The 24213-nt window shown below is 51.7% G+C and overlaps 1 long non-coding RNA gene across 1 annotated transcript; it reads left to right on the forward strand.

Moving 5' to 3' along the window:
- The first annotated feature begins 111 nt into the window (after positions 1-111).
- Positions 112-23920, forward strand: LOC140107127 (uncharacterized). Its single transcript, XR_011851007.1, has 3 exons — positions 112-350; positions 4193-4293; positions 23807-23920. It is a non-coding gene; the product is annotated as an uncharacterized lncRNA (long non-coding RNA).
- Positions 23921-24213: the final 293 nt, after the last annotated feature.

Consider the following 24213-nt stretch of genomic DNA (forward strand, 5'->3'; position numbering starts at 1 on the left):
CGGTGACGTCTCGTGTATCGGGGGTCTCGGTGACGTCCCGTGTATCGGGGGTCTCGGTGACGTCTCGTGTATCGGGGGTCTCGTGACGTCTCGTGTATCGGGGGTCTCGGTGACGTCTCGTGTATCGGGGGTCTTTCGTCTCTCCCAAAACTGCAGATTTGTCACATGAAGCATCACCTTGTCTCCATGGTAACAGGCAGCTCCGTCATCCGTCACATGACTCCGCCCCTTCCCGTAGTGGATGCCTCCTATTGCTCGTTCCAGCAGTCAGTCACTGGACTCGTCACCATCTGATGTCACTCCCAGGAGAAGACACAGGAGGAATGCTCTGCAGGAGGAGAGGAGGACAGGTCAGGAGGAATGCTCTGCAGGAGGAGAGGAGGAGGACAGGTCAGGAGGAATGCTCTGCAGGAGGAGAGGAGGAGGACAGGTCAGGAGGAATGCTCTGCAGGAGGAGAGGAGGAGGACAGGTCAGGAGGAATGCTCTGCAGGAGGAGAGGAGGAGGACAGGTCAGGAGGAATGCTCTGCAGGAGGAGAGGAGGAGGACAGGTCAGGAGGAATGCTCTGCAGGAGGAGAGGAGAGGTCAGGAGGAATGCTCTGCAGGAGGAGAGGAGGAGGACAGGTCAGGAGGAATGCTCTGCAGGAGGAGAGGAGGAGGACAGGTCAGGAGGAATGCTCTGCAGGAGGAGAGGAGGAGGACAGGTCAGGAGGAATGCTCTGCAGGAGGAGAGGAGGACAGGTCAGGAGGAATGCTCTGCAGGAGGAGAGGAGGAGAGGTCAGGAGGAATGCTCTGCAGGAGGAGAGGAGGAGAGGTCAGGAGGAATGCTCTGCAGGAGGAAAGAAGGAGACGTCAGGAGGAATGCTCTGCAGGAGGAGAGGAGGAGGACAGGTCAGGAGGAATGCTCTGCAGGAGGAGAGGTCAGGAGGAATGCTCTGCAGGAGGAGAGGTCAGGAGGAATGCTCTGCAGGAGGAGAGGAGGAGAGGTCAGGAGGAATGCTCTGCAGGAGGAGAGGTCAGGAGGAATGCTCTGCAGGAGGAGAGGAGGAGAGGTCAGGAGGAATGCTCTGCAGGAGGAGAGGAGGACAGGTCAGGAGGAATGCTCTGCAGGAGGAGAGGAGGACAGGTCAGGAGGAATGCTCTGCAGGAGGAAAGAAGGAGAGGTCAGGAGGAATGCTCTGCAGGAGGAGAGGTCAGGAGGAATGCTCTGCAGGAGGAGAGGTCAGGAGGAATGCTCTGCAGGAGGAGAGGAGGACAGGTCAGGAGGAATGCTCTGCAGGAGGAAAGAAGGAGAGGTCAGGAGGAATGCTCTGCAGGAGGAGAGGAGGACAGGTCAGGAGGAATGCTCTGCAGGAGGAGAGGTCAGGAGGACAGGTCAGGAGGAATGCTCTGCAGGAGGAGAGGAGGACAGGTCAGGAGGAATGCTCTGCAGGAGGAGAGGTCAGGAGGAATGCTCTGCGGGAGGAGAGGAGGAGAGGTCAGGAGGAATGCTCTGCGGGAGGAGAGGAGGAGAGGTCAGGAGGAATGCTCTGCAGGAGGAGAGGAGGACAGGTCAGGAGGAATGCTCTGCAGGAGGAGAGGAGGACAGGTCAGGAGGAATGCTCTGCAGGAGGAAAGAAGGAGAGGTCAGGAGGAATGCTCTGCAGGAGGAGAGGAGGACAGGTCAGGAGGAATGCTCTGCAGGAAGACAGGTCAGGAGGAATGCTCTGCAGGAGGAGAGGTCAGGAGGAATGCTCTGCAGGAGGAGAGGAGGAGGACAGGTCAGGAGGAATGCTCTGCAGGAGGAGAGGAGGAGGACAGGTCAGGAGAAATGCTCTGCAGGAGGACAGGTCAGGAGGAATGCTCTGCAGGAGGACAGGTCAGGAGGAATGCTCTGCAGGAGGAGAGGAGGAGAGTTCAGGAGGAATGCTCTGCAGGAGGAGAGGAGGAGGACAGGTCAGGAGGAATGCTCTGCAGGAGGACAGGTCAGGAGGAATGCTCTGCAGGAGGAGAGGAGGAGGGCAGGTCAGGAGGAATGCTCTGCAGGAGGACAGGTCAGGAGGAATGCTCTGCAGGAGGAGAGGAGGAGGACAGGTCAGGAGGAATGCTCTGCAGGAGGAGAGGAGCAGGACAGGTCAGGAGGAATGCTCTGCAGGAGGACAGGTCAGGAGGAATGCTCTGCAGGAGGACAGGTCAGGAGGAATGCTCTGCAGGAGGACAGGTCAGGAGGAATGCTCTGCAGGAGGAGAAGAAGACAGGTCAGGAGGAATGCTCTGCAGGAGGAGAGGAGGAGAGGTCAGGAGGAATGCTCTGCAGAAGGAGAGGAGGAGGAGAGGCCAGGAGGAATGCTCTGCAGGAGGAGAGGAGGAGGACAGGTCAGGAGGAATGCTCTGCAGGAGGAGAGGAGGAGGACAGGTCAGGAGGAATGCTCTGCAGGAGGAGAGGAGGACAGGTCAGGAGGAATGCTCTGCAGGTGGAGAGGAGGAGGAGAGGTCAGGGTGAATGCTCTGCAGGAGGAGAGGAGGAGGACAGGTCAGGAGGAATGCTCTGCAGGAGGAGAGGAGGAGGACAGGTCAGGAGGTATGCTCTGCAGGAGGACAGGTCAGGAGGAATGCTCTGCAGGAGGACAGGTCAGGAGGAATGCTCTGCAGGAGGAGGGCAGGTCAGGAGGAATGCTCTGCAGGAGGACAGGTCAGGAGGAATGTTCTGCAGGAGGAGAGGAGGAGGACAGGTCAGGAGGAATGCTCTGCGGGAGGAGAGGAGGAGAGGTCTGGAGGAATGCTCTGCAGGAGGAGAGGAGGAGAGGTCAGGAGGAATGCTCTGCAGGAGGAGAGGAGGAGGAGAGGTCAGGATGAATGCTCTGCAGGAGGAGAGGAGGAGGACAGGTCAGGAGGAATGCTCTGCAGGAGGAGAGGAGGAGGACAGGTCAGGAGGAATGCTCTGCAGGAGGACATGTCAGGAGGAATGCTCTGCAGGAGGAGAGGAGGAGGACAGGTCAGGAGGAATGCTCTGCAGGAGGACAGGTCAGGAGGAATGTTCTGCAGGAGGAGAGGAGGAGGACAGGTCAGGAGGAATGCTCTGCGGGAGGAGAGGAGGAGAGGTCTGGAGGAATGCTCTGCAGGAGGAGAGGAGGACAGGTCAGGAGGAATGCTCTGCGGGAGGAGAGGAGGAGAGGTCTGGAGGAATGCTCTGCAGGAGGAGAAGAGGTCAGGAGGAATGCTCTGCAGGAGGACAGGTCAGGAGGAATGCTCTGCAGGAGGACAGGTCAGGAGGAATGCTCTGCAGGAGGAGAAGAGGTCAGGAGGAATGCTCTGCAGGAGGAGAAGAGGTCAGGAGGAATGCTCTGCAGGAGGAGAGGAGGAGGACAGGTCGGGAGGAATGCTCTGCAGGAGGAGAGGAGGAGGAGAGGTCAGGAGGAATGCTCTGCAGGAGGAGAGGAGGACAGGTCAGGAGGAATGCTCTGCAGGAGGAGAGGAGGAGGAGAGGTCAGGAGGAATGCTCTGCAGGAGGAGAGGAGGAGGACAGGTCGGGAGGAATGCTCTGCAGGAGGACAGGTCAGGAGGAATGCTCTGCAGGAGGAGAAGAGGTCAGGAGGAATGCTCTGCAGGAGGAGAAGAGGTCAGGAGGAATGCTCTGCAGGAGGAGAGGAGGAGGACAGGTCGGGAGGAATGCTCTGCAGGAGGAGAGGAGGAGGAGAGGTCAGGAGGAATGCTCTGCAGGAGGAGAGGAGGACAGGTCAGGAGGAATGCTCTGCAGGAGGAGAGGAGGAGGAGAGGTCAGGAGGAATGCTCTGCAGGAGGAGAGGAGGAGGACAGGTCAGGAGGAATGCTCTGCAGGAGGAGAGGAGGAGGAGAGGTCAGGAGGAATGCTCTGCAGGAGGACAGGTCTGGAGGAATGCTCTGCAGGAGGACAGGTCAGGAGGAATGCTCTGCAGGAGGACAGGTCAGGAGGAATGCTCTGCAGGAGGAGAAGAGGTCAGGAGGAATGCTCTGCAGGAGGAGAAGAGGTCAGGAGGAATGCTCTGCGGGAGGAGAGGAGGAGGACAGGACGGGAGGAATGCTCTGCAGGAGGACAGGTCAGGAGGAATGCTCTGCAGGAGGAGAAAAGGAGGACAGGTCGAGAGGAATGCTCTGCAGCAGCACAGGTGTTTGGGGTGAGATGCTCTGCAGTGTTTCCTCTTTCAGCTGTTACTTTGTTGTCCTCATCTAATAGGAGGAGAACTTCCTGGTCCCGCCTCCACAGTCCCCGCCCATTAAATGGCTCCTCCCACTCAGGAAAGATGAACAACGTGGAAGAGGAAGAGAAACCGGAAGGTAAAAACATCCGGAACCCCGAGAGCCTCATATATACAGGTCCCCCGGTATATAGCTACAGATACAGCCCTATATACAGCTCTATATACACCCCAGTATACACCCCAGTATACAGCCCTATATACACCCCTATATACACCCCAGTATACAGCTACACATACAGCTCTATATACAGCTACACATACAGCCCTATATACAGCTACATATACAGCCCTATATACAGCTACACATACAGCCCTATATACACCCCGGTATACAGCTACATATACAGCCCTATATACAGCTCTATATACAGCTACACATACAGCCCTATATACAGCTCTATATACACCCCGGTATACAGCTACACATGCAGCCCTATATACACCCCAGTATACAGCTACAGATACAGCCCTATATACAGCTACACATACAGCTCTATATACAGCTACACATACATCCCTATATACACCCCAGTATACAGCTACATATACATCCCTATATACACCCCAGTATACAGCTACACATACATCCCTATATACACCCCAGTATACAGCTACACATACATCCCTATATACACCTCAGTATATAGCTACACATACAGCCCTATATACACCCCAGTATACAGCTACACATACATCCCTATATACACCCCAGTATACAGCTACACATACATCCCTATATACACCCCAGTATACAGCTACACATACATCCCTATATACACCCCAGTATACAGCTACACATACATCCCTATATACACCTCAGTATATAGCTACACATACAGCCCTATATACACCCCAGTATACAGCTACACATACAGCCCTATATACAGCTCTATATATACACCCCAGTATACAGCTACACATACATCCCTATATACACCCCAGTATACAGCTACACATACATCCCTATATACACCCCAGTATACAGCTACACATACATCCCTATATACACCCCAGTATACAGCTACACATACATCCCTATATACACCTCAGTATATAGCTACACATACAGCCCTATATACACCCCAGTATACAGCTACACATACAGCCCTATATACAGCTCTATATATACACCCCAGTATACAGCTACATATACACCCCAGTATACAGCCCTATATACACCCCAGTATACAGCTACATATACACCCCAGTATACAGCCCTCTATACAGCTACACATACAGCCCTATATACACCCCAGTATATAGCTACAGATACAGCCCTATATACACCCCAGTATACAGCCCTATATACACCCCAGTATACAGCCTTATATACACCCCAGTATACAGCTACATATACAGCCCTATATACACCCCAGTATATAGCTACACATACAGCCCTATATACACCCCAGTATACAGCCCTATATACACCCCAGTATACAGCCCTATATACACCCCAGTATACAGCTACATATACACCCCAGTATACAGCCCTATATACAGCTACACATACAGCTACATATACACCCCAGTATACAGCCCTATATACAGCTACACATACAGCTCTATATACACCCCAGTATATAGCTACAGATACAGCCCTATATACACCCCAGTATACAGCCTTATATACACCCCGGTATACAGCATTATATACACCCCGGTATACAGCATTATATACAGCCCTATATACGCCCCGGTATACAGCATTATATACACCCCGGTATACAGCATTATATACACCCCGGTATACAGCATTATATACAGCCCTATATACGCCCCGGTATACAGCATTATATACACCCCGGTATACAGCATTATATACACCCCGGTATACAGCATTATATACAGCCCTATATACGCCCCGCTATACAGCATTATATACACCCCGGTATACAGCATTATATACACCCCGGTATACAGCATTATATACACCCCGGTATACAGCATTATATACACCCCGGTATACAGCATTATATACACCCCGGTATACAGCATTATATACACCCCGGTATACAGCATTATATACAGCCCCATATACGCCCCGGTATGCAGCCCCATATACGCCCCGGTATACAGCCCCATATACGCCCCGGTATGCAGCCCCATATACGCCCCGGTATACAGCCCCATATACGCCCCGGTATACAGCCCCGGTATACAGCCCCATATACGCCCCGGTATACAGCCCCATATACGCCCCGGTATACTGCCCCATATACGCCCCGGTATACAGCCCCATATACTCCCCGGTATACAGCCCCATATACGCCCCGGTATACAGCCCCATATACTCCCCGGTATACAGCCCCATATACTCCCCGGTATACAGCCCCATATACGCCCCGATATACAGCCCCATATACGCCCCGGTATACAGCCCCATATACTCCCCGGTATACAGCCCCAAATACTCACCGGTATACAGCCCCATATACGCCCCGGTATACAGCCCCGGTATACAGCCCCATATACGCCCCGGTATACAGCCCCATATACGCCCCGGTATACAGCCCCATATACGCCGCAGTATACAGCGCCATGTACAGCTCCATACACACTCCGTTATACAGTCCTATATACATCCCTTTATACAGCCCTATATACACCTCGGTATACACCCCAGTATTCAGCTCTATATACTGCCCCCCATGTACAGGAATATAACTTTTATCATACTGCCCCCTACTCCTGTATATACTGCCCTCCTCGTGTATATACCTCCCCTACTCCTGTATATACCTTCCTCCTTCTGTATATACTGCCCTCCTCCTGTATATACCTCCCCTCCTCCTGTATATACCTCCCCTCCTCCTGTATATACCTCCCCTCCTCCTGTATATACCTCCTCTCCTCCTGTATGTACCTCCCCTCCTCCTGTATATACCTCCTCTCCTCCTGTATGTACCTCCCCTCCTCCTGTATATACCTCCCCTCCTCCTGTATATACCTCCTCTCCTCCTGTATGTACCTCCCCTCCTCCTGTATATACCTCCCCTCCTCCTGTATATACCTCCCCTCCTCCTGTATATACTGCCCTCCTCCTGTATATACTGCCCTCCTCCTGTATATACCTCCCCTCCTCCTGTATATACCTCCTCTCCTCCTGTATATACTGCCCTCCTCCTGTATATACCTCCCCTCCTCCTGTATATACTGCCCTCCTCCTGTATATACTGCCCTCCTCCTGTATATACTGCCCTCCTCCTGTATATACTGCCATCCTCCAGTATATACCTCCCCTCCTCCTGTATATACTGCCCTCCTCCTGTATATACCTCCCCTCCTCCTGTATATACCTCCCCTCCTCCTGTATATACCTCCCCTCCTCCTGTATATACTGCCCTCCTCCTGTATATACTGCCCTCCTCCTGTATATACCTCCCCTCCTCCTGTATATACTGCCCTCCTCCTGTATATACCTCCCCTCCTCCTGTATATACCTCCCCTCCTCCTGTATATACCTCCCCTCCTCCTGTATATACCGCCCTCCTCCTGTATATACCTCCCCTCCTCCTGTATATACCTCTCCTCCTCCTGTATATACCCCCTCCTCCTGTATATACCTCCCATCCTCCTGTATATACCGCCCTCCTCCTGTATATACCTCCCCTCCTCCTGTATATACCTCCCCTCCTCCTGTATATACCTCCCATCCTCCTGTATATACCTCCCATCCTCCTGTATATACCTCCCCTCCTCCTGTATATACCTCCCCTCCTCCTGTATATACCTCCCCTCCTCCTGTATATACCTGCCCTCCTCCTGTATATACCTCCCCTCCTCCTGTATATATCTCCCCTCCTCCTGTATATACTGCCCTCCTCCTGTATATACTGCCCTCCTGTATATACCTCCCCTCCTCCTGTATATACCTCCCCTCCTCCTGTATATAGCTCCCTCCTCCTGTATATACCTCCCCTCCTCCTGTATATACTGCCATCCTCCTGTATATACTGCCATCCTCCTGTATATACCTCCTCTCCTCCTGTATATACCTCCTCTCCTCCTGTATATACCTCCCCTCCTCCTGTATATACCTCCCCTCCTCCTGTATATACCTCCTCTCCTCCTGTATATACCTCCTCTCCTCCTGTATATACCTCCCCTCCTCCTGTATATACCTCCCCTCCTCCTGTATATACCTCCCCTCCTCCTGTATATACCTGCCCTCCTCCTGTATATACCTGCCCTCCTCCTGTATATACCTGCCCTCCTCCTGTATATACCTGCCCTCCTCCTGTATATACCTCCCCTCCTCCTGTATATACCTCCCCTCCTCCTGTATATACCTCCCCTCCTCCTGTATATACCTCCCCTCCTCCTGTATATACCTCCCCTCCTCCTGTATATACCTCCCCTCCTCCTGTATATACCTCCCCTCCTCCTGTATATACCTCCCCTCCTCCTGTATATACCTCCCCTCCTCCTGTATATACCTCCCCTCCTCCTGTATATACCTGCCCTCCTCCTGTATATACTGCCCTCCTCCTGTATATACCTCCCCTCCTCCTGTATATACTGCCCTCCTCCTGTATATACTGCCCTCCTCCTGTATATACCTGCCCTCCTCCTGTATATACCTGCCCTCCTCCTGTATATACCTGCCCTCCTCCTGTATATACCTGCCCTCCTCCTGTATATACTGCCCTCCTCCTGTATATACCGCCCTCCTCCTGTATATACCGCCCTCCTCCTGTATATACCGCCCTCCTCCTGTATATACCTCCCCTCCTCCTGTATATACTGCTCTCCTCCTGTATATACCTCCCCTCCTCCTGTATATACCTCCCCTGCTCCTGTATATACCTCCCCTCCTCCTGTGTATACCGCCCTCCTCCTGTATATACCTCCTCTCCTCCTGTATATACCTCCTCTCCTCCTGTATATACTGCCCTCCTCCTGTATATACCTCCCCTCCTCCTGTATATACCTCCCCTCCTCCTGTATATACCTCCCCTCCTCCTGTATATACCTCCCCTCCTCCTGTATATACCTCCCCTCCTCCTGTATATACCGCCCTCCTCCTGTATATACCTCCCCTCCTCCTGTATATACCTCCCCTCCTCCTGTATATACCTCCCCTCCTCCTGTATATACTGCCCTCCTCCTGTATATACCCCCTCCTCCTGTATATACTGCCCTCCTCCTGTATATACTGCCCTCCTCCTGTATATACCCCCTCCTCCTGTATATACTGCCCTCCTCCTGTATATACTGCCCTCCTCCTGTATATACCTCCCCTCCTCCTGTATATACCTCCCCTCCTCCTGTATATACCTCCCCTCCTCCTGTATATACTGCCCTCCTCCTGTATATACCTCCCCTCCTCCTGTATATACTGCCCCTCCTCCTGTATATACCTCCCCTCCTCCTGTATATACTGCCCTCCTCCTGTATATACTGCCCTCCTCCTGTATATACTGCCCTCCTCCTGTATATACTGCCCTCCTCCTGTATATACTGCCCTCCTCTGTATATACCTGCCCTCCTCCTGTATATACTGCCCTCCTCCTGTATATACTGCCCTCCTCCTGTATATACTGCCCTCCTCCTGTATATACTGCCCTCCTCCTGTATATACCGCCCTCCTCCTGTATATACTGCCCTCCTCCTGTATATACTGCCCCTCCTCCTGTATATACTGCCCTCCTCCTGTATATACTGCCCCTCCTCCTGTATATACTGCCCTCCTCCTGTATATACCTCCACTCCTCCTGTATATACCTCCTCTCCTCCTGTATATACTGCCCTCCTCCTGTATATACCTCCTCTCCTCCTGTATATATCTCCTCTCCTCCTGTATATACCTCCACTCCTCCTGTATATACCTCCACTCCTCCTGTATATACCTCCACTCCTCCTGTATATACCTCCACTCCTCCTGTATATACTGCCCCCTCCTGTATATACCTCCATCCTCCTGTATATACTGCCTTCCTCCTGTATATACCGCCCTCCTCCTGTATATACTGCCCCTCCTCCTGTATATACTGCCCCTCCAACTGTATATACCTGCCCTCCTCCTGTATATACCTCCCTCCTCCTGTATATACTGCCCTCCTCCTGTATTTACCTCCCCTCCTCCTGTATATACTGCCCTCCTGCTGTATATACCTCCCCTCCTCCTGTATATACTGCCCCTCCTCCTGTATATACTGCCCCTCCTCCTGTATATACCTCCCCTCCTCCTGTATATACTGCCCTCCTCCTGTATATACCTCCCCTCCTCCTGTATATACTGCCCCTCCTCCTGTATATACTGCCCCTCCTCCTGTATATACCTCCCCTCCTCCTGTATATACTGCCCTCCTCCTGTATATACTGCCCTCCTCCTGTATATACCTCCCCTCCTCCTGTATATACCTCCCCTCCTCCTGTATATACCGCCCCTCCTCCTGTATATACCTCCCCTCCTCCTGTATATACCTCCACTCCTCCTGTATATACCTCCACTCCTCCTGTATATACCTCCACTCCTCCTGTATATACCTCCACTCCTCCTGTATATACTGCCCCCTCCTGTATATACCTCCCTCCTCCTGTATATACTGCCTTCCTCCTGTATATACCCCCCTCCTCCTGTATATACCGCCCTCCTCCTGTATATACCGCCCTCCTCCTGTATATACTGCCCCTCCTCCTGTATATACTGCCCCTCCTCCTGTATATACCTGCCCTCCTCCTGTATATACCTCCCTCCTCCTGTATATACTGCCCTCCTCCTGTATTTACCTCCCCTCCTCCTGTATATACCTCCCCTCCTCCTGTATATACCTCCCCTCCTCCTGTATATACCTCCCCTCCTCCTGTATATACCTCCCCTCCTCCTGTATATACCTCCCCTCCTCCTGTATATACCGCCCTCCTCCTGTATATACCGCCCTCCTCCTGTATATACTGCCCCTCCTACTGTATATACCTCCACTCCTCCTGTATATACCTCCCCTCCTCCTGTATATACTGCCCCCTCCTGTATATACCTCCCTCCTCCTGTATATACTGCCTTCCTCCTGTATATACCCCCCTCCTCCTGTATATACCCCCCTCCTCCTGTATATACCGCCCTCCTCCTGTATATACCTCCCCTCCTGTATATACCTCCCCTCCTCCTGTATATACTGCCCTCCTCCTGTATTTACCTCCCCTCCTCCTGTATATACTGCCCCTCCTCCTGTATATACTGCCCCTCCTCCTGTATATACCTCCCCTCCTCCTGTATATACTGCCCTCCTCCTGTATATACTGCCCTCCTCCTGTATATACTGCCCTCCTCCTGTATATACCTCCCCTCCTCCTGTATATACCGCCCTCCTCCTGTATATACTGCCCTCCTCCTGTATATACCTCCCCTCCTCCTGTATATACCTCCTCTCCTCCTGTATATACCGCCCTCCTCCTGTATATACCTCCCCTCCTCCTGTATATACCTCCCCTCCTCCTGTATATACCCCCTCCTTCTGTATATACCTCCCCTACTTCTGTATATACCTCCCCTCCTCCTGTATATACCTCCCCTCCTCCTGTATATACCTCCCCTCCTCCTGTATATACCTCCCTCCTCCTGTATATACTGCCCTCCTCCTGTATATACCTCCCCTCCTCCTGTATATACTGCCCTCCTCCTTTATATACTGCCCTCCCCCTGTATATACTGCCCTCCTCCTGTATATACCTCCCCTCCTCCTGTATATACCTCCCCTCCTCCTGTATATACCTCCCCTCCTCCTGTATATACTGCCCCTCCTCCTGTATATACCTGCCCTCCTCCTGTATATACCCCCTTCCTCCTGTATATACTGCCCTCCTCCTGTATATACTGCCCTCCTCCTGTATATACCCCCCTCCTCCTGTATATACCGCCCTCCTCCTGTATATACCTCCTCTCCTCCTGTATATACCTGCCCTCCTCCTGTATATACCTGCCCTCCTCCTGTATATACCTCCCCTCCTCCTGTATATACCTCCCCTCCTCCTGTATATACCTCCCCTCCTCCTGTATATACCTCCCCTCCTCCTGTATATACCTCCCCTCCTCCTGTATATACCTCCCCTCTTCCTGTATATACCTCCTCTCCTCCTGTATATACCTCCCATCCTCCTGTATATACTGCCCTCCTCCTGTATATACTGCCCTCCTCCTGTATATACTGCCCTCCTCCTGTATATACCTCCCCTCCTCCTGTATATACCGCCCTCCTCCTGTATATACCCCCCTCCTCCTGTATATACCTCCCCTCCTCCTGTATATACCTCCCCTCCTCCTGTATATACCTCCCCTCCTCCTGTATATACCTCCCCTCCTCCTATATATACCTCCCCTCTTCCTGTATATACCTCCTCTCCTCCTGTATATACCTCCCATCCTCCTGTATATACTGCCTTCCTCCTGTATATACTGCCCTCCTCCTGTATATACTGCCCTCCTCCTGTATATACCGCCCTCCTCCTGTATATACCTCCCCTCCTCCTGTATATACCTCCCCTCCTCCTGTATATACCCCCTCCTTCTGTATATACCTCCCCTACTTCTGTATATACCTCCCCTCCTCCTGTATATACCTCCCCTCCTCCTGTATATACCTCCCTCCTCCTGTATATACTGCCCTCCTCCTGTATATACCTCCCCTCCTCCTGTATATACTGCCCTCCTCCTTTATATACTGCCCTCCCCCTGTATATACTGCCCTCCTCCTGTATATACCTCCCCTCCTCCTGTATATACCTCCCCTCCTCCTGTATATACCTCCCTCCTCCTGTATATACTGCCCCTCCTCCTGTATATACCTGCCCTCCTCCTGTATATACCCCCTTCCTCCTGTATATACCGCCCTCCTCCTGTATATACCCCCTCCTCCTGTATATACCCCCCTCCTCCTGTATATACCGCCCTCCTCCTGTATATACCTCCTCTCCTCCTGTATATACCTGCCCTCCTCCTGTATATACCTCCCCTCCTCCTGTATATACCTCCCCTCCTCCTGTATATACCTCCCCTCCTCCTGTATATACCTCCCCTCCTCCTGTATATACCTCCTCTCCTCCTGTATATACCTCCTCTCCTCCTGTATATACCTCCTCTCCTCCTGTATATACTGCCCTCCTCCTGTATATACCTCCCCTCCTCCTGTATATACCTCCCCTCCTCCTGTATATACTGCCCCCTCCTGTATATACCTCCCTCCTCCTGTATATACTGCCCTCCTCCTGTATATACCCCCTCCTCCTGTATATACTGCCCTCCTCCTGTATATACTGCCCTCCTCCTGTATATACTGCCCTCCTCCTGTATATACTGCCCTCCTCCTGTATATACCCCCTCCTCCTGTATATACTGCCCTCCTCCTGTATATACTGCCCTCCTCCTGTATATACCTGCCCTCCTCCTGTATATACTGCCCTCCTCCTGTATATACTGCCCTCCTCCTGTATATACCTGCCCTCCTCCTGTATATACCTCCTCTCCTCCTGTATATACCTGCCCTCCTCCTGTATATACCTGCCCTCCTCCTGTATATACCTGCCCTCCTCCTGTATATACCTCCCCTCCTCCTGTATATACTGCCCTCCTCCTGTATATACTGCCCTCCTCCTGTATATACCTCCCCTCCTCCTGTATACACCTCCCCTCCTACTGTATATACCTCCCCTCCTCCTGTATATACTGCTCTCCTCCTGTATATACCTCCCCTCCTCCTGTATATACCTCCCCTCCTCCTGTATATACTGCCCTCCTCCTGTATATACTGCCCTCCTCCTGTATATACCTCCCCTCTTACTGTATATACCTCCCCTCTTACTGTATATACCTCCCCTCTTACTGTATATACCTCCCCTCTTACTGTATATACCTCCCCTCCTCCTGTATATACCTCCTCTCCTCCTGTATATACCTCCTCTCCTCCTGTATATACCTCCCCTCCTCCTGTATATACCTCCCCTCCTCCTGTATATACCTCCCCTCCTCCTGTATATACCTCCCCTCCTCCTGTATATACTGCCCTCCTCCTGTATATACCTCCCCTCCTCCTGTATATACCTCCCCTCCTCCTGTATATACTGCCCTCCTCCTGTATATACCTCCTCTCCTCCTGTATATACTGCCCTCCTCCTTTATATACTGCCCTCCTCCTGTATATACTGCCCTCCTCCTGTATATACTGCCCTCCTCCTGTATATACTGCCCTCCTCCTGTATATACCTCCCCTCCTCCTGTATATACCGCCCTCCTCCTGTATATACTGCCCTCCTACTGTATATACCTCCCCTCCTCCTGTATATACTGCCCTCCTCCTGTATATACCTCCCCTCCTCCTGTATATACCGCCCCTCCTCCTGTATATACCGCCCTCCTCCTGTATATACCTCCCCTCCTCCTGTATATACTGCCCTCCTCCTGTATATACTGCCCTCCTCCTGTATATACTGCCCTCCTCCTGTATATACCTCCCCTCCTCCTGTATATACCGCCCTCCTCCTGTATATACTGCCCTCCTACTGTATATACCTCCCCTCCTCCTGTATATACTGCCCTCCTACTGTATATACCTCCCCTCCTCCTGTATATACTGCCCTCCTCCTGTATATACCTCCCCTCCTCCTGTATATACTGCCCTCCTCCTGTATATACCTCCCCTCCTCCTGTATATACTGCCCTCCTCCTGTATATACTCCCCTCCTCCTGTATATACCTCCCCTCCTGTATATACCGCCCTCCTCCTGTATATACTGCCCTCCTACTGTATATACTGCCCTCCTACTGTATATACCTCCCCTCCTCCTGTATATACTGCCCCTCCTCCTGTGTATATACTGCCCTCCTCCTGTATATACCTCCCCTCCTCCTGTATATACCTCCCCTCTTCCTGTATATACCTCCTCTCCTCCTGTATATACCTCCCATCCTCCTGTATATACCTCCCATCCTCCTGTATATACTGCTCTCCTCCTGTATATACCTCCCCTCCTCCTGTATATACCTCCCCTCCTCCTGTATATACTGCCCTCCTCCTGTATATACTGCCCTCCTCCTGTATATACCTCCCCTCCTCCTGTATACACCTCCCCTCCTACTGTATATACCTCCCCTCCTCCTGTATATACTGCTCTCCTCCTGTATATACCTCCCCTCCTCCTGTATATACCTCCCCTCCTCCTGTATATACTGCCCTCCTCCTGTATATACTGCCCTCCTCCTGTATATACCTCCCCTCTTACTGTATATACCTCCCCTCTTACTGTATATACCTCCCCTCTTACTGTATATACCTCCCCTCTTACTGTATATACCTCCCCTCCTCCTGTATATACCTCCTCTCCTCCTGTATATACCTCCTCTCCTCCTGTATATACCTCCCCTCCTCCTGTATATACCTCCCCTCCTCCTGTATATACCTCCCCTCCTCCTGTATATACCTCCCCTCCTCCTGTATATACTGCCCTCCTCCTGTATATACCTCCCCTCCTCCTGTATATACCTCCCCTCCTCCTGTATATACTGCCCTCCTCCTGTATATACCTCCTCTCCTCCTGTATATACTGCCCTCCTCCTTTATATACTGCCCTCCTCCTGTATATACTGCCCTCCTCCTGTATATACTGCCCTCCTCCTGTATATACTGCCCTCCTCCTGTATATACCTCCCCTCCTCCTGTATATACCGCCCTCCTCCTGTATATACTGCCCTCCTACTGTATATACCTCCCCTCCTCCTGTATATACTGCCCTCCTCCTGTATATACCTCCCCTCCTCCTGTATATACTGCCCCTCCTCCTGTATATACTGCCCTCCTCCTGTATATACCTCCCCTCCTCCTGTATATACCTCCCCTCCTCCTGTATATACTGCCCTCCTCCTGTATATACCTCCCCTCCTCCTGTATATACTGCCCTCCTCCTGTATATACCGCCCTCCTACTGTATATACCTCCCCTCCTCCTGTATATACTGCCCCTCCTCCTGTATATACTGCCCTCCTCCTGTATATACCTCCCCCCCTCCTGTATATACCTCCTCTCCTCCTGTATATACCTCCTCTCCTCCTGTATATACCTCCTCTCCTCCTGTATATACTGCCCTCCTCCTGTATATACCTCCCCTCCTCCTGTATATACCTCCCCTCCTCCTGTATATACTGCCCCCTCCTGTATATACCTCCCTCCTCCTGTATATACTGCCCTCCTCCTGTATATACCCCCTCCTCCTGTATATACCCCCTCCTCCTGTATATACCCCCTCCTCCTGTATATACTGCCCTCCTCCTGTATATACTGCCCTCCTCCTGTATATACTGCCCTCCTCCTGTATATTCCTGCCCTCCTCCTGTATATACTGCCCTCCTCCTGTATATACCAGCCCTCCTCCTGTATATACCAGCCCTCCTCCTGTATATACCTGCCCTCCTCCTGTATATACTGCCCCTCCTCCTGTATATACTGCCCCTCCTCCTGTATATACCTGCCCTCCTCCTGTATATACCTCCCCTCCTCCTGTATATACTGCCCTCCTCCTGTATATACCTCCCCTCCTCCTGTATATACTGCCCCTCCTCCTGTATATACCTCCTCTCCTCCTGTATATACCTCCTCTCCTCCTGTATATACCTCCTCTCCTCCTGTATATACCTCCTCTCCTCCTGTATATACTGCCCTCCTCCTGTATATACCTCCTCTCCTCCTGTATATACCTCCTCTCCTCCTGTATATACCTCCCTCCTCCTGTATATACTGCCCTCCTCCTGTATATACCCCCTCCTCCTGTATATACTGCCCTCCTCCTGTATATACTGCCCTCCTCCTGTATATACTGCCCTCCTCCTGTATATACCTGCCCTCCTCCTGTATATACCTCCCCTCCTCCTGTATATACCGCCCTCCTCCTGTATATACCGCCCTCCTACTGTATATACCTCCTCTCCTCCTGTATATACTGCCCTCCTCCTGTATATACCTCCCCTCTTCCTGTATATACCTCCCCTCCTCCTGTATATACTGCCCCCTCCTGTATATACCTCCCTCCTCCTGTATATACTGCCCTCCTCCTGTATATACCTGCCCTCCTCCTGTATATACCTGCCCTCCTCCTGTATATACTGCCCTCCTCCTGTATATACCTGCCCTCCTCCTGTATATACCTGCCCTCCTCCTGTATATACCTGCCCTCCTCCTGTATATACCTGCCCTCCTCCTGTATATACTGCCCCTCCTCCTGTATATACCTCCCCTCCTCCTGTATATACCTCCCCTCCTCCTGTATATACTGCCCTCCTCCTGTATATACCTCCCCTCCTCCTGTATATACTGCCCCTCCTCCTGTATATACTGCCCTCCTCCTGTATATACCTCCCCTCCTCCTGTATATACTGCCCTCCTCCTGTATATACCTCCCTCCTCCTGTATATACTGCCCTCCTCCTGTATATACTCCCCTCCTCCTGTATATACCTCCCCTCCTCCTGTATATACCGCCCTCCTCCTGTATATACCGCCCTCCTACTGTATATACCTCCCCTCCTCCTGTATATACTGCCCCTCCTCCTGTATATACTGCCCTCCTCCTGTATATAACTCCCCTCCTCCTGTATATACCTCCCCTCCTCCTGTATATACCTCCCCTCTTCCTGTATATACCTCCTCTCCTCCTGTATATACCTCCCATCCTCCTGTATATACCTCCCATCCTCCTGTATATACTGCTCTCCTCCTGTATATACCTCCCCTCCTCCTGTATATACCTCCCATCCTCCTGTATATACCTCCCCTCCTCCTGTATATACCTCCCCTCCTCCTGTATATACCTCCCCTCCTCCTGTATATACCTCCCCTCTTCCTGTATATACCTCCTCTCCTCCTGTATATACCTCCCATCCTCCTGTATATACCTCCCATCCTCCTGTATATACTGCTCTCCTCCTGTATATACCTCCCCTCCTCCTGTATATACCTCCCCTCCTCCTGTATATACTGCCCTCCTCCTGTATATACTGCCCTCCTCCTGTATATACCTCCCCTCCTCCTGTATACACCTCCCCTCTTACTGTATATACCTCCCCTCCTCCTGTATATACCTCCTCTCCTCCTGTATATACCTCCTCTCCTCCTGTATATACCTCCTCTCCTCCTGTATATACCTCCCCTCCTCCTGTATATACCTCCCCTCCTCCTGTATATACCTCCCCTCCTCCTGTATATACCTCCCCTCCTCCTGTATATACTGCCCTCCTCCTGTATATACCTCCCCTCCTCCTGTATATACCTCCCCTCCTCCTGTATATACTGCCCTCCTCCTGTATATACCTCCTCTCCTCCTGTATATACTGCCCTCCTCCTGTATATACTGCCCTCCTCCTGTATATACCTCCCCTCCTCCTGTATATACTGCCCCTCCTCCTGTATATACTGCCCTCCTACTGTATATACCTCCCCTCCTCCTGTATATACTGCCCTCCTCCTGTATATACCTCCCCTCCTCCTGTATATACTGCCCCTCCTCCTGTATATACTGCCCTCCTCCTGTATATACCTCCCCTCCTCCTGTATATACTGCCCTCCTCCTGTATATACCTCCCCTCCTCCTGTATATACTGCCCTCCTCCTGTATATACCTCCCCTCCTCCTGTATATACCGCCCTCCTCCTGTATATACCGCCCTCCTACTGTATATACCTCCCCTCCTCCTGTATATACTGCCCCTCCTCCTGTATATACTGCCCTCCTCCTGTATATACCTCCCCTCCTCCTGTATATACCTCCTCTCCTCCTGTATATACCTCCTCTCCTCCTGTATATACCTCCTCTCCTCCTGTATATACTGCCCTCCTCCTGTATATACCTCCCCTCCTCCTGTATATACCTCCCCTCCTCCTGTATATACTGCCCCCTCCTGTATATACCTCCCTCCTCCTGTATATACTGCCCTCCTCCTGTATATACCCCCTCCTCCTGTATATACCCCCTCCTCCTGTATATACTGCCCTCCTCCTGTATATACTGCCCTCCTCCTGTATATACTGCCCTCCTCCTGTATATACCTGCCCTCCTCCTGTATATACTGCCTCCTCCTGTATATACCTGCCCTCCTCCTGTATATACCTGCCCTCCTCCTGTATATACCTGCCCTCCTCCTGTATATACTGCCCCTCCTCCTGTATATACTGCCCCTCCTCCTGTATATACCTCCCCTCCTCCTGTATATACCTCCCCTCCTCCTGTATATACTGCCCTCCTCCTGTATATACCTCCCCTCCTCCTGTATATACTGCCCCTCCTCCTGTATATACTGCCCTCCTCCTGTATATACCTCCCCTCCTCCTGTATATACTGCCCTCCTCCTGTATATACCTCCCCTCCTCCTGTATATACTGCCCTCCTCCTGTATATACCTCCCCTCCTCCTGTATATACCGCCCTCCTCCTGTATATACTGCCCTCCTACTGTATATACCTCCCCTCCTCCTGTATATACTGCCCCTCCTCCTGTATATACTGCCCTCCTCCTGTATATACCTCCCCTCCTCCTGTATATACCTCCCCTCCTCCTGTATATACCTCCCCTCCTCCTGTATATACCTCCCCTCTTCCTGTATATACCTCCCATCCTCCTGTATATACCTCCCATCCTCCTGTATATACCTCCCATCCTCCTGTATATACTGCTCTCCTCCTGTATATACCTCCCCTCCTCCTGTATATACCTCCCCTCCTCCTGTATATACTGCCCTCCTCCTGTATATACCTCCCCTCCTCCTGTATATACTGCCCTCCTCCTGTATATACCTCCCCTCCTCCTGTATATACTGCCCCCTCCTCCTGTATATACCTCCCCTCCTCCTGTATATACTGCCCTCCTCCTGTATATACTGCCCTCCTCCTGTATATACCTCCCCTCCTCCTGTATACACCTCCCCTCCTACTGTATATACCTCCCCTCCTCCTGTATATACTGCTCTCCTCCTGTATATACCTCCCCTCCTCCTGTATATACCTCCCCTCCTCCTGTATATACCTCCCCTCCTCCTGTATATACTGCCCTCCTCCTGTATATACTGCCCTCCTCCTGTATATACCTCCCCTCTTACTGTATATACCTCCCCTCCTCCTGTATATACCTCCTCTCCTCCTGTATATACCTCCTCTCCTCCTGTATATACCTCCTCTCCTCCTGTATATACCTCCTCTCCTCCTGTATATACCTCCCTCCTCCTGTATATACCTCCCCTCCTCCTGTATATACCTCCCCTCCTCCTGTATATACTGCCCTCCTCCTGTATATACCTCCCCTCCTCCTGTATATACTGCCCCTCCTCCTGTATATACTGCCCTCCTACTGTATATACCTCCCCTCCTCCTGTATATACTGCCCTCCTCCTGTATATACCTCCCCTCCTCCTGTATATACTGCCCCTCCTCCTGTATATACTGCCCTCCTCCTGTATATACCTCCCCTCCTCCTGTATATACTGCCCTCCTCCTGTATATACCTCCCCTCCTCCTGTATATACTGCCCTCCTCCTGTATATACCTCCCCTCCTCCTGTATATACCGCCCTCCTCCTGTATATACCGCCCTCCTACTGTATATACCTCCCCTCCTCCTGTATATACCGCCCCTCCTCCTGTATATACCTCCCCTCCTCCTGTATATACCTCCTCTCCTCCTGTATATACCTCCTCTCCTCCTGTATATACTGCCCTCCTCCTGTATATACCTCCCCTCCTCCTGTATATACCTCCCCTCCTCCTGTATATACTGCCCCCTCCTGTATATACCTCCCTCCTCCTGTATATACTGCCCTCCTCCTGTATATACCCCCTCCTCCTGTATATACCCCTCCTCCTGTATATACTGCCCTCCTCCTGTATATACTGCCCTCCTCCTGTATATACTGCCCTCCTCCTGTATATACTGCCCTCCTCCTGTATATACCTGCCCTCCTCCTGTATATACCTGCCCTCCTCCTGTATATACCTGCCCTCCTCCTGTATATACTGCCCCTCCTCCTGTATATACTGCCCCTCCTCCTGTATATACCTCCCCTCCTCCTGTATATACCTCCCCTCCTCCTGTATATACTGCCCTCCTCCTGTATATACCTCCCCTCCTCCTGTATATACTGCCCCTCCTCCTGTATATACTGCCCTCCTCCTGTATATACCTCCCCTCCTCCTGTATATACTGCCCTCCTCCTGTATATACCTCCCCTCCTCCTGTATATACTGCCCTCCTCCTGTATATACCTCCCCTCCTCCTGTATATACCGCCCTCCTCCTGTATATACTGCCCTCCTACTGTATATACCTCCCCTCCTCCTGTATATACTGCCCCTCCTCCTGTATATACTGCCCTCCTCCTGTATATACTGCCCTCCTCCTGTATATACCTCCCCTCCTCCTGTATATACCTCCCCTCCTCCTGTATATACCTCCCCTCTTCCTGTATATACCTCCCATCCTCCTGTATATACCTCCCATCCTCCTGTATATACCTCCCATCCTCCTGTATATACTGCTCTCCTCCTGTATATACCTCCCCTCCTCCTGTATATACCTCCCCTCCTCCTGTATATACCTCCCCTCCTCCTGTATATACTGCCCTCCTCCTGTATATACTGCCCTCCTCCTGTATATACCTCCCCTCCTCCTGTATACACCTCCCCTCCTACTGTATATACCTCCCCTCCTCCTGTATATACTGCTCTCCTCCTGTATATACCTCCCCTCCTCCTGTATATACCTCCCCTCCTCCTGTATATACCTCCCCTCCTCCTGTATATACTGCCCTCCTCCTGTATATACTGCCCTCCTCCTGTATATACCTCCCCTCTTACTGTATATACCTCCCCTCCTCCTGTATATACCTCCTCTCCTCCTGTATATACCTCCTCTCCTCCTGTATATACCTCCTCTCCTCCTGTATATACCTCCTCTCCTCCTGTATATACCTCCCCTCCTCCTGTATATACCTCCCCTCCTCCTGTATATACCTCCCCTCCTCCTGTATATACCTCCCCCTCCTCCTGTATATACCTCCCCCTCCTCCTGTATATACCTCACCTCCTCCTGTATATACCTCCCCTCCTCCTGTATATACCTCCCCTCCTCCTGTATTTACTGCCCTCCTCCTGTATATACCTCCCCTCCTCCTGTATATACTGCCCTCCTCCTGTATATACTGCCCTCCTCCTGTATATACTGCCCTCCTCCTGTATATACCTCCCCTCCTCCTGTATATACTGCCCTCCTACTGTATATACCTCCCCTCCTCCTGTATATACTGCTCTCCTCCTGTATATACTGCCCTCCTCCTGTATATACCTACCCTCCTCCTGTATATACCTCCCCTCCTCCTGTATATACCTCCCCTCCTCCTGTATATACTGCCCTCCTCCTGTATATACTGCCCTCCTCCTGTATACACCTCCCCTCCTCCTGTATACACCTCCCCTCCTACTGTATATACCTCCCCTCCTCCTGTATATACCTCCCCTCCTCCTGTATACACCTCCTCTCCTCCTGTATATACCTCCTCTCCTCCTGTATATACCTCCCCTCCTCCTGTATATACCTCCCCTCCTCCTGTATATACCTCCCCTCCTCCTGTATATACCTCCCCTCCTCCTGTATATACCTCCCCTCCTCCTGTATATACCTCCCCTCCTCCTGTATATACTGCCCTCCTCCTGTATATACCTCCCCTCCTCCTGTATATACCTCCCCTCCTCCTGTATATACTGCCCTCCTCCTGTATATACCTCCCCTCCTCCTGTATATACCTCCCCTCCTCCTGTATATACTGCCCTCCTCCTGTATATACCTCCCCTCCTCCTGTATATACTGCCCTCCTCCTGTATATACTGCCCTCCTCCTGTATATACCTCCCCTCCTCCTGTATATACCTCCCCTCCTCCTGTATATACTGCCCTCCTCCTGTATATACCTCCCCTCCTCCTGTATATACCTCCCCTCCTCCTGTATATACCTCCCCTCTTCCTGTATATACCTCCTCTCCTCCTGTATATACTGCCCTCCTCCTGTATATACTGCCCTCCTCCTGTATATACCTCCCCTCCTCCTGTATATACCTCCCCTCCTCCTGTATATACCTCCCCTCCTCCTGTATATACCTCCCCTCCTCCTGTATATACCTCCCCTCCTCCTGTATATACCTCCTCTCCTCCTGTATATACTGCCCTCCTCCTGTATATACTGCCCTCCTCCTGTATATACCTCCCCTCCTCCTGTATATACCTCCCCTTCTCCTGTATATACTGCCCTCCTCCTGTATATACCTCCCCTCCTCCTGTATATACCTCCCCTCCTCCTGTATATACCTCCCCTCCTCCTGTATATACCTCCCCTCCTCCTGTATATACTGCTCTCCTCCTGTATATACCTCCCCTCCTCCTGTATATACTGCCCTCCTCCTGTATATACCTCCCCTCCTCCTCTATATTCCTCCTCTTTTCCTGTATATACCGCCCTCCTCCTGTATATACCTCCCCTCCTCCTGTATATACCGCCCTCCTCCTGTATATACCTCCCCTCCTCCTGTATATACCTCTGGGCTTCTGTGGATTCTGTGATCTCGTCTTGCAGTTGTCGGGGGCGCAGGGAGATATCGGGGGACACATGGAGGTGGAGGACGCCCTGAAGCTGGTGGGGGAGATGGGGGTCTACCAGGTGTTCCTGTGCCTCCTCCTGGGGGTCTTATTACAGGTGAGTGCCCCCCCCCCCTCATATACAGGTGAGAAGTATGTGCCCCCCCCCTCATATACAGGTGAGAAGTATGTGCCCCCCCCTCATATACAGGTGAGAAGTATGTGCCCCCCCCCTCATATACAGGTGAGAAGTATGTGCCCCCCCCCTCATATACAGGTGAGAAGTATGTGCCCCCCCCCCCTCATATACAGGTGAGAAGTATGTGCCCCCCCCCTCATATACAGGTGAGAAGTATGTGCCCCCCCCCCCTCATATACAGGTGAGAAGTATGTGCCCCCCCCCTC

The sequence above is a fragment of the Engystomops pustulosus genome, unplaced genomic scaffold (genome assembly GCF_040894005.1).
Source record: "Engystomops pustulosus unplaced genomic scaffold, aEngPut4.maternal MAT_SCAFFOLD_118, whole genome shotgun sequence".
NCBI classification, from domain to species: domain Eukaryota; kingdom Metazoa; phylum Chordata; class Amphibia; order Anura; family Leptodactylidae; genus Engystomops; species Engystomops pustulosus.